General features: G+C 53.6%; 1 long non-coding RNA gene across 6 annotated transcripts in view; it reads left to right on the top strand.

The window, feature by feature from the left end:
• Positions 1-12,007, top strand: part of LOC115638716 — a 122,050-nt gene that overhangs the window by 25,829 nt on the left and 84,214 nt on the right. The window contains exon 1 of one of the 6 annotated variants that reach the window (XR_003997506.1): positions 8,660-9,789. The exons of the other annotated variants lie outside the window; for them this stretch is intronic. This is a non-coding gene — a long non-coding RNA (uncharacterized LOC115638716). Of the gene's footprint in view, positions 1-8,659; positions 9,790-12,007 lie in introns of those variants that run through there. 6 annotated transcript variants of the gene reach the window in all.

The following is a 12,007-nucleotide window of genomic DNA, read 5'->3' as shown; positions in this document are numbered from 1 at the left end:
ATAGACAGAGAGATGAGAATGAGAAGAACCATTCGTTATATATTTTTTCTTTCTCAAAAAAAGGCCCGACAATATAGAAAGAGGCATTTTAAGCCTCTGCTTTGCAGTGCGGATTGACGAGAAAGCAGGTTGCCTGGTGGAAGCAGTTGTACTGATTTGGAACAAATATATTAAAACTCCCTCTGCTCATTAAGATTTCCCCGTAATGTTTTATGTATTTGTGGGTTAAGCCGAGTCTCGGAAAAGATACCTAGCAAGGTGTTCGCAACAAATCACACATGAAACACTTTACTCTGCAGATCTGACACACGTTTTTATTCACGTGTGTATGTCGTTTTGTATCCACTTTTATCACAATATTTGTGTTATACGTGTATCTGTAAGACTAGATACTAGATGTGTATCATATCCATAGTGTGTCATTAGTGTGATAGACACAGATGTAATACACACACGAAATATTGGTATAAAAGCGCTTGTACATATTTTATAACAATATTGTTGGTGTACTAATTAGACACTCCCATAACAAACACCTCAGCAATGGTGTTATAATGTAGGTGTAGGCTTTTATAACATTTTGTGTGTTTAATGAGCACACCGAAAAATTGTTATAAAAATACCTACACGCACATGTACCCATAAGCGTGTGTACAAATTAGCGTGTACACGTACTTCAGTATCCGTGTTAGCGTGCGTGTAACACACATCCATATTATAGCGGGTACGGCCATAGTGCGGCTGTAGGGTTTCAGTCCCTGGAATGGGTATATTGAAGATGTACATTATGAATGAGATTTTTCTGACGTTATTCTATGTGTGAACGTCTCGACTGGGAGCTTCTCGGGGCCTGTGGGAAGAAGATTGAGCTCATTTCTTATCCACAATCGATTCAAACACATTTGATGGAATTGTTTTCTGTTTAGACTCGCACAGTCTGGTGCATGGGCTAAAAACTCCACCCCTGCCCCACATTCTAACCCGCGCCAACACGGTTCTCAGGTCAGGCTGAAGACACTTGTATCAGACAAAATATAATGTAAAATGGGCCTTGGCGGAGGCAAAGCTGCAGGTGAAGTTACTGGGAGTTTTGTCTGAGCGAGGACAGCAGGCTCAGGCCCAAACGTGGTAATGCCGTTTCTAGGGAATCGTTTGAAATATTTGCTATGGGGGAATGATAGAAATGTGTGGCGATTTACACTATTCCTGTGGGCTGTTTAAATACACGTGCGTGTGTGTAATATCACACATACATGTATAAACATACACTATGTATAATGTTTTACACTGTTTGCAAATTATATATAGTCACACCGAACACGGAGTCAAAATATGGCACATAGTGGGAACTATTCTAAATAATCCACATTATACACAAATTGTATAATATGTGCGTAACATGTAACGTTGGGGAGGAGAGCTGGCATATACAATTAAAAATATAACACCTAACAAAAGAAATGACTGAGACGATGAGAGATGATGCGTATCACACACACTCAGATAATATTTCACATTTTCAAAAATTGTCATTTCGAAGCATTTTGTTTATTGTCAGTGTAATGGAACACGCCTAATATGTGCGTATACACAAGACACCCACGTGTCTCTGAGACATATAATGATCTACTCAGGAATATTTAAATTCTACACATGCATGGGGAGGGGAGGGCGGAATAATGAGCTAACTAAACAGTTACCTGGGCAACAACAATCTCTCCATTCAGTTCTGTTTGTCTTTTAAAAATCAATCTTGACAGTAATAATGAATTAATTAATAAGCACTGTTCGGTATGCAGGAAAAAAGAAATATCCCCTCACTTAAAAAAAAAAAGCAGAAACTTCTGCTTTCACTTCAAGCCTTTGAAAATAGGAAGGTATCAACTAAAAACGAACACGCCGCGCTCATTTTCTTATATTTAGAACTGCAGTATGTACCTCCGTGGAGTGTGGGATTGGGGGGGGAATAGTTTGCAAGAAAGGTCTGTGTACGTGCCAAACGACGTTTCAGGTGCAGTCTTCATTGTCCATGCAAAATTCAGACCAGCCTTGCTGTATCTGTCAGGCACTAAGGAAGTGTGCAGGCAGGGGCTTGCATTTCAGCACCAGAGACAGCACTCTCCCAGTTCCCATTCCCCAGCCGTGTGGGGTGGGCGCAGAGAGGATGGGACACCGAATTCTAACATTCTGCAGCCAGACGAGGCGGCCAGGAATCTCCCAGGTCTTCAGTTTATTGTTTGTGCCTCGTTCTGTGTTTTTTTAAATTAATAAATAAGTCTGGGGGTTGATTTAACTTCGGGGGGTTTAATGACGTTGCTCATTAGGATTTATTTTTTAAATGTGATTTCCACGTGGGAAAGAACTCCGCCGATTGTCTGCAACAGTAAAAGGGGGCACACTACGAACCCCAGATTTTCTTATGTACCCACAAAATCTTGGTTCTAAGAAATCCGCCAGGGTCTCCTACTCGGGGAGAGTTGCTCATCCCCCTACAATTTGCCGCTGTCCCATCCTTGGAACGCTACAGAGCCAACAATGTAGGAGAGGCCTCGGTACCGAAAGCTTATACAGGCCATTGAGGTCCCCGAGATGAGGATCGGGGCCATCGTTGGTGGGATGCACTTTGGAGAGAAGTCGAGTGGACTGCTCTAACCTGGTCCGAATTATGAAACGCAGAATGAAGCCGCCCCGTGACTCCTAAGGAATCAGTCGCCCCCGGGTGACAGGATGAATGTCTTCCCCAGTCACTCACAGACCTGTGTTCATCATCTAGGCTACAGTTGTGCTCTTGGCTAAAGCTGGACCTGGGAAGGGCTCCAGCCCTGTTTGAACAACCCTCTTCAATCTTTGGAAAACGCAGGGGAAGCCAACAGGCTGCCGGTGCTTTGTCTGGGTTGGGGCTGCGCTGGCCCCACGGAAAAGCCGCTTTAATTCTGGACTCCGAGGAAAGGCCTGAAACGAACGGGCCCTGAGAACATCTTTCTGAAAAGAGCCGTAAGATCTGACTAAACAAACCCCCACCCCCACCCCCAAACCTGCGGAATCCCGGCCTGCTAAGCCCCGCCGCCGCTGGAGTCGTTACAGGCAGAAATAAAACCGGCGGAGGCGGCAAGGAGCAGGTCTCGGGAACGGCTTTTGGCGCATGAAGTGTCTAGAGGAGCCCTTAGAAATGGCGTGTTCCGCCACCTCCCCCCGCAGTGACTCATCTGCATGGTGTGCATGGGAATGGCGGGGGGGGGCCGCTTCCTGCTGCTCAGCTCATTAGGGAGGGCCCGCCTCGGGAAAGTAGCGCTGGGTCGGTTGGCGGATGTCGCCAGGCCTTTATTACTGTCGGTCGGAGTGAGGAAGTTCGGGGGGGGGGGGGTTAATTGATGGACTCCGTGTTGGGTTTATTTCAATCGGATACAAATAACGCGTTCGGGGTTTCTTTAGAAATAGGTGGAAAGATCAGGCGTTTCCACCGGGAAGGGTTTGGAGCTGCCTGTGTCAGCTGACACCAGCAGCCCAATGGCAGATGGAGGGGTTGGCAAAAATAGCAATACAGTCAGGCCAGAGGAAAATTTAGGAGGCTGGGAGATGGATAAGTGATCACAGCAGTCTGTGTGCTTGCATGGGTGTGCTCACATGGGTGATTGCATGGTGTGCTCACATTGGTGTGCGCACATGGGTGATTGCATGGTGTGCTGGTATGGGTGTGTGCACATGGGTGATTGCATGGTGTGCTCGCATGAGTGTGCGCACATGGGTGATTGCATGGTGTGCTGGTATGGGTGTGCACACATGGGTGATTGCATGGGTGTGCACACATGGGTGTTTGCATGGTGTGCTCACATGGGTGTGCACACATGGGTGATTGCATGGGTGTGCACACATAGGTGTTTGCATGGTGTGCTCACATGGGTGTGCACACATGGGTGGTTGCATGGGTGTGCACACATGGGTGATTGCATGGGTGTGCACACATGGGTGTGCGCACATGGGTGATTGCATGGTGTGCTGGTATGGGTGTGCGCACATGGGTGTTTGCATGGTGTGCTCACATGGTGTGTGCACATGGGTGATTGCATGGTGTGCTCGCATGGGTGTGCGCACATGGGTGATCGTATGGGTGTGCTCACATGGGTGATTGCATAGGTGTGCACACAAGTCTTTGCATGTGGATGTCTGCATGAGAGGGATTCTTTGCTTGCTTAAGTATCATTTTATGATTGTTTCATTTTGGTTTTTTGAAATGTCTTTTTCTCCCTTAATGTAGTGCAGGTGAAAGGAGCTGGGTCCCCAGCTCTGGAATCCAGGCTCTTTATGTCTAGGCTAGACATGTCATGGACAGTGACAGAACAGGCTTCCCCCAGTACAGCCCCCTCCTTGTGTGGCCCGGTTCTGACACCCTCTAGGAGACAGAGGGCCGCTCAGGTCTCAGGGCTCTTTCAGCCCTGGGCCTGCCTGGAGAGCCTGCTGGCAAGGGGGCAGCTGCCTCTTGTACTGGGGACACTCGCCTGTTAGGGAATGGCCTGGAACCCACTCGCTGATTGCACACGCAGGCCACCAAGGATGGATAAGCCAAAGGGACATTTAAATCCTAGCAAAGGCCTGCGGATTCAAAGCTGCAGTGTGATCGCCTCCTGTTGGGCCTAAAGGCTGCAGCCGGCTCTGCACCCTTTCTGCAGTAGGAGGAAGTGCTGCCTCTGAATCTGGCTGGTCCTCCGGGCTGTGTGTCCAGAAGATGTTTCTATTATTTCCCTTCCTCCGCCCCAAAGGAGACAACCCCCCCCTCCGCAAAATGTGCTTCCTGGGCTTAGGCCTGCAGCACTTCTCCAGCCAGCAGGATGTGTCCCCCTAGACTGGAGAGCTGGGGAGCCACTGCTCCCTTCCCTGTCCATTCAGGGCTGGAATAGGCCCGGAATCACTTTCCCTCACAGAGCCATTAAGCCCATTGTTGAAAGCCTGCCTGTACCAGAACGGTGCAGCTCCATGGCTGGGGCACCTGCCTGGGTTCTATTCCTACCTCTGCTGTGTGACTTGGGCAACTCACTTCCCCTCTCTAGGCCTTTGCCTCCCCACCCCTTGTCTCTCTGTATTGCAGCCCTTTGGGGCAGTGCCTGGGTTTTGTGTCTCAGCTGGCACCAGGAGTCTCCAAGTCCAAATTCTCTGTGTTCTACTATGTACAATATGGAATACACTGAAAGACCGAGAGGACATGGGTTAGTTAAGACCTGCTTAGCCATGTGCCCTTGGCTTTACCACTGCACTCATGGTGCCCTGAACAAATAGGTTAGAATAAACAGTAAAATCTTTCCACCAATTTGCTGATCATATTTGATTTCATGTAATATCCCCCCCCCTAATTTTTGTTTTTATCTTGCAATTATTCCACACTGGGTGCGGGTTTGGAGACTTGCTAGGATCTCATTGGGTGTAGCCTCTTTGCTGCTGTCAGTTTCCTCCCTAGGCAGCTGGACGGTGATGAAGCCTGAGGACTAGGGGGAGGGAGTCAGATCATGTTTAAGAAAAGCTTTAACTTCTTATTTCCATTCTTAAGGTTTAGCACCTGCTCAAGTGCTTTGCTGGATCTGGGCCTGAGCACCTTGGAAGAATGAATTCTAAGAATCTGCTCCCATGTGGATTGCAGCAGCTGCTGGGGCAGGGCACGGGGTTGCACCATGATGGGCATGAGCAGGTTTCAGGGGGGCAAAGCCACCCCCCCCCCGTATGGCTAGATGGGATGGGGACACTGACGTAGTACCTTGTAACTTGGGGCTTTGGTGGGGGTAATGCAGAGAACCCCTGCTCTAGGGGGCGCTCTCACAACAGGAAGGGTGCTTTCTGTTTAAAGAGACAAGATCTCAGTTTAATATAAAAGCCCAAGTGGGCAGATTTGTTCCAATGGCTTGGAGATGGGCTTGTGGGTCTCTCTCCCTCTCGCACCACCTGGGATGGCAGGGAGAACATTTCTTCCCCTTATGGCAGTTCCATTTGAGAAAAAAAAGTTTGCCTCTGGTCAGAACTGTGCCTGAAATACCAGCTCTTCGGGAGAGCCTGGGATTACTGGCATTTAAAGCCAGCCAGGACCTTGATGGTTACACTCGCTACAGCTGTCCTCCCCTGGGAAGTTTGGCAAAGCCGAGGCTGAAGTGGACAACTTGCTACTTTTCAGGAAGCAGTCGCAGGCTTTCTGGCTCCTGCAGGGTCCTAAACCACATGGATTAAATTAAACCTGGAATATTCGAGTACCAAGAACTGAGGATAAAGGAAAATGTCTTTTAAAAATAGGAACGTGGATTTTTTTTATCAGAGCCGTTGAATTTATTTATTTTTTTATTAACAATACATCAAAAGAGTTGAATAACACACGTCAGCAGGCCGAAGGGAGCCTTCCCCAGCCCTGCGGGCAGGTAAGACCGAATGTCTCTGTCCTGAGCACCCATGAGCATAAAGATTTTGACAAGATCTTTATGGCCGCGTGCTTTGCTTATGCTGTTTCTTCCATCAGTGCATGTCAAAGTGTGTGTGTGTTACACAGGTGTAGGGGTGTGTGTGTGTGTTACACAGGTGTAGGGATGTGTGTGTGTGTGTGTTACACAGGTGTAGGGATGTGTGTGTGTGTTACATAGGTGTGCACGCATATACACGTACATGAGACCATCAATCATATCCAAGCCTCTGCGCCAGAGGTGGAGTTGCCTGCGTGCGCTCTTTAAAATATCCCGAATTGGGGCACGGAACAGAGGCAGCCGTATCAGCCCAGTTAATAAAAGTAACTGGCCCAGAGGGGAGGTGACTGTTCTCCTTGCGCGGTGTTAATGGGGCCAAGCCGCAATGGGAGCCAAAGGCTCCTTGTCCCGAGGTTTCGGGAGTTTATTTCCTCGTGGAGTTTTTTTTTAAAACTCTCTGGGGGAATTAGGTTGTCCCAGTTGCTGTGGAAATACCCAGGACTGTGCGTGGCTCTCTGCCCCTTCCAGCATGTGACTGGCGCATCGTCAGGCGGTTCCTTGCGCAGGGCCCACCTCCCAGGCTGGTTAAGCCTCCGGGAATATCCGGGTTGTCACCTTGGGCTGCGCTCCCCAGGGGTCGGTTTGCAGCTCTGGGCGCTGCCCTTGGCTGGGTGGAGCCGGGGGTGCTCGGCGCTGCTCTCTGCACGGAGGTGGCGATCTGTGCTGAGGAGACAGAGATACCAACGGCCCTTCAGTGGACCAGCGCCTGGTGGCTGCTCCCATTCACACGCGAGCCCGGGCTCTGGCCCGTTGCTTGCGAGCTTTGCAGAGACGCCAGGACGTGGGAAGGGGTGGGGGGCTGGAGGCTGTTGTTGGTTTTACTGGAGATGCGGATTTAGGGCCGGCGCTGACTGCTGTGGGCGCTGACCCAACACCACCCAGTGGGTTTGGGCGCTTCTAGTCCTGCTGAACGTGGAGATTGGCGGGGGGGGGGCTGTCTAGTCCATTCGGTTTGTCTTGTGCCTTCCATTGTATACTGGGGAGATCTTAGAACGCAGGGCTGAGCCGCGCTGGGTCCAAAACGGAGTGGGGGGGGGGCGCCGCAGGTGGGGTGCCTTTCCGGGGAGTGCAGATTAAAATCCGAGCAAGCCGACAGCTCCAGGCTCGACCCCGGCCCCCCAGCTTTCCGTGTTGCGCGTGCCAATGTTGGGGCCCCAACTTTCAAACTGGAGAGACTCAAGGGCACCTTTAGCTAGAACTGGGGGGGGGGGTTCCTTCCCACGCCTGCAAACCCCCGTGTTCTCTTCGCTGCTGGCGGAAGCCCCGAGCCTGGTTGATCTGCCGAGGCCGGGGCGGAAAGAGGCTGCCGGGTGAATCGGGCTGCGAATGTCTCGGCCCGAGGGGAGCTGCTGCGAAGCCAGGCTCCAGAGGTGCTTCAGTCCCAGCGAAGGGAAGGCGGGGGCTGGCGCTGAGCGCCCCTCCCCCTGCGGGTGAGCCGGCCGGGGGTGAGGGTGCAGATTCGGCTGCGCCTACCTTTGGGGCGCAGGACCCCCGTGCCCAGGATCTGGTCTTAGGGGCCCAGCCTGGAAGATCTGTCTTGCCATGGCCCGGCCCAGGCCCTGCCCCTGACTCCCCCTGGGAGGCTCGCGGGGAAGAGCCAGGTGAGGGAGGGAGAAACTTCCCACATCCCCAGCGGGCACAAGAGCTGCCCCCGCAGCCTGGCCTCCCACCCCTGGACCTCCCGGACCAGCCCACGCTCCTCTCTCCTTCCCCCGGCGTTGGTGTCGCTCCTCCAGCCCCAGGGCATCTGTCCAGGCATCACCGGGGCGGGGGCCCTCAAGCAACTGGGTTAACACTGGGTCCTACTGGCAGCTGCTCAGGGTCCCCTTTACCCAGACCTACAGGGCTTCCGGCCCGTGCCCAGGATCTGGTCTTAGGGGCCCAGCCTGGAAGATCTGTCCTGCCATGGCCCGGCCCAGGCCCTGCCCCTGACTCCCCCTGGGAGGCTCGCGGGGAAGAGCCAGGCGAGAGAGGGAGAAACTTCCCACCTCCCCAGCCGGCACAAGAGCTGCCCCCGCAGCCTGGACTCCCACCCCTGGGCCTCCCGGACCAGCCCACGCTCCTCTCTCCTTCCCCCGGCGTTGGTGTCGCTCCTCCAGCCCCAGGGCATCTGTCCAGGCATCATCGGGGCGGGGTCCGTCAAGCAACTGGGTTAACACTGGGTCCTACTGGCAGCTGCTCAGGGTCCCCTTTACCCAGACCTACAGGGCTTCCGGCCTGTGCCCCCCACCTGCGGCGGGTCTGCCCCCGTTCTACAGCCAGCATCCCCCGGGGGTGGATCACAGCTCGGGCCCAAGGTGTTTCTTTTCCCTTGCAGGAGAACTTTCCATCCAACACATCAATTAGAAAAGCCCCCCCTGGTTACTTCGAGGGGGAAAAAACCAGCCCGATTTCTTCTGGTTCTCACCAAACGCGTTTCTGATCCTGACCGGATTCTTCTCACCTGTAGGAGCGAGGGGGAACCGGAACCGAAAAGGACATTATAGACAGATCCGTGGGTGACCCGGGGACGATTACGTTGAATGCCACTTCTCTGTCTCCTCCTTTGAAAATAATGTGGCCCCATAGAAACAGCATTATCTCTATCGGCCTATGATCGGGAATAGAATCTGCTAACCCCCCACCCCCCAGCATCGCGTCTCTTCCCCTCCTCCCCAGTTTGCTGAAGAATCCCAAATCCGTGAATCTGGTTAAGGAAGGCCCGGGGTGCTATTCCGTCAAACAGGGACATGAGCATGAGCATGGGAGGCATTTGGAGGTTTGCACAAACGCGAACAGACGCGGGCCGGGGAGGGGAAGCGCCCGGCCAGGCTTGGGAATCGCTCTCGCTGGTCAAGGTTTGTTATCAGTAAAACCCACGCGCGTTCGCCCTCGGAATAAAGTGACTTTTAACGGGAAGGACGCTGGAATCCCAGCTCGCTCGGAACAAAGGGGGCTGGGTTACCTTCCAGCGAGGGGAATCTGCTGGGGCGGCTGGAATCAACTTTCCAACCCTCCTGTCTGGCGAATGGCTCTTCAGCCGAGCGCGGCTGCCAGGTTTCTGCAGATGCAAATTACCGGCGAATTCTGCCGGAGAAGCGGCACGTGTGTTTATAACCCACATCGCGGGGCTTAACCGAGCACAAGAAGGACGTTTCTGTCAACCTCGGGGAGCGCAAAAAGCTCGCGCCTCGCAAGTGAAATGTGCCGGGCATGTCATCGGCTGAAGCGCGGGCCTGTGACTTTGGGGAAGGAGCAACTTCGTGATAAACACGAATCGTCTCGGCAGCGAGCGACGGAGTCTCCGGAGCTATAGCTGGTGAGATGAGCGGAGACACGGGGAGCCAGGCGCTGGAGGAGGCGGCGGCGGGCAGGGCTGGGTCGTTTGCTTTTGAAATGCTCCGTGTAAGAGACAGAGAATAGCGGACACGCGGGTTTGGGGGCTGAACTGTGCGAGGCGGGGATCTGCAGTCCGGGGAGGAGGGAGATCCAGTGAGCGGGGTTTAAAACGTCAAAAAAGAGTAAAAATGTCTCAATCTACCTCCCTGTAAAGTCCTCGGGCTTGGTGCTCAGCAGCGGGTCTGGCGTCCTGGGCCGCGCGCCGGACTCCAGGTCCCCGTGTCCCGGGACACAGGGCGGAAACATTGGGGGATGAGAAAAAACGTGCAGCAGAGGGGCAGAAAACCGAGTGGGACCCTGCCCGGATCTGGGAACCAGGGCGCCCATTGCCCCAGAGCCAGGGGGCAAATGCCTGAGCCGCGGCCAGGTTTGTTTTAAAAGGCGGGGTCGTTTTTTGGGAGTGGGTCATGGGCGATAGCGCCCCAAAAACCCTGTCCCGTTATATGCCGAAGTGGGAGCGAAGGGGCTCGATCCCGGAGCGGTGTTAGGAGGACTCGTAAAGTGTATGTATGTGTGTGTGTGTGTGTGTGTGTGTGTGTGTGTGTGTGTGAGAGATTTAGGCCTGTTTCCGGGGTCTCACTGCCGTAGATTCGACACATTCCCCTGGTGGTTGTTGGTGTTTGCATCACTAATTTGCTGTTTTAGCAAACAAAGAGGCGACCTTAACATTGATCCCCCTGGCTCCAGATGACTGGACGGACAATCTTCATCCTTCAGCAACTTCAAACCCTGCCCCGTCCTCCTCTCCAGAACTTCCCTCGCCCCCTTGCCTCGCTGCAAACTGTATCTAAAAAGAGTTTCAACCTCCCAGAAACCTGTAACGCTGCGAACGCCCGGACCTGAGGCGGGTGCATTTTCTGCAGGATAGTTGTCAAGCGGTTTCCTATCACGAAAACTGATCCCAGTCCTTGGATTAGAAATCGCTGAGCTGTTTGGTTGGGGGGGTCCTATTCCCCCCCAAGAGAAGGGTCCTGTCTTGCCGTCATACGGGGTAAGAGAGAAACGATCTCTTGTGATACCCCCCCCAGTCAGATACCCCCCATAGCAGCCTGAATTCTGCTCACACACCGCAGTGCAATTGCACGGGGATACCCCAGGGCACAGAGAACAGAATCTGGGCCCCAACCATTTCTTAGCCATGGAGGGCCTTTGAGACGGGCAGCACCTTGTGCCAATGGCTAATGGGACCTTTCCCATTTCGACTCAGAGTACAATTGCCAGGGAGATCGGGGCGGCGCGGGGGAGACTATTTCCCTGAGCAAAAGGGGTGGGGGGGCTGGATAAACAGATCGCTCCTCTAAACATTGTTGTGAGCAGCTCAATTACTGCCCCTTGCAAGGGCAGGGATCTCATGTCCTAGTGTGTGTGTGTGCGTGTGTGTAAATTGTTGCTGTTGCAATCGGTTTAATTTTAATAAACGACTTAGGTCCCAAAATCTCGCAGTCCTGGTTCAGGCAGAGAAGCCAAAGGGTGTTGGGGCGCGGGGGGGGGGGAAGGGTCTTCCCCCTCCTCTCCAGGGCCCGACACAAAAGTCCAATTTTGAATCTTTAAAATCTCGGTAAAACGGAGGCGGCGAAGTGGCTCTATTTGCACGAGTCCTTGTGCAGGCTCCGTCCGTCCTGGGCTCGCTCGGGTGCGGTGCGGTGCGGAGGGGAGCGGAGCTCAGAGAGCTCACGGGATGCTCCGAGTCAGTGGGTGTGGGTGTGGGTGCGGTGGGGGCACTCTCTGGCCCCGCAGCCGCTCGGCGGTGGAGCTGGTGTGTCTGGGACAGAAAGGGGGCTCGGAAAAGGGGCGGGGGGGGACACGGAGCCCCTCCCTGGTACCCTGCAGACTTCCAGTTGCTCAGCCATGTAGCAATAAGCATGTCCGATGGTGCTGACCTCCCCCGAGCCCGGGTGCCTGACCTCCGCCCTGTCTGGCTGCGCCCCCCCGAGCTGGCCTTTCTCGCAGGCTGGCCCAGCCCAGAGAGTCTGGCTTTGTCCCCTGCGGTCGCCTCTCTTTATCTCCCCCCCCCCAGACTTTCTCAGACCACTTCTCTCCCCCCCTCCCCCCCCATGTGCACTTTCCCCGCTGCCCAAAGGAGGCTTTGGATCAACTTTAGGGGGAGACCAGGAAAGCGCCAAGCGCCGGCCCGGGAG

This window comes from Gopherus evgoodei, chromosome 22, assembly GCF_007399415.2.
Source record: "Gopherus evgoodei ecotype Sinaloan lineage chromosome 22, rGopEvg1_v1.p, whole genome shotgun sequence".
Taxonomy (NCBI): domain Eukaryota; kingdom Metazoa; phylum Chordata; order Testudines; family Testudinidae; genus Gopherus; species Gopherus evgoodei.
The sequence above is the reverse complement of the archived record's forward strand: the minus strand, read 5'-3'. Positions and strand labels throughout refer to the sequence as shown.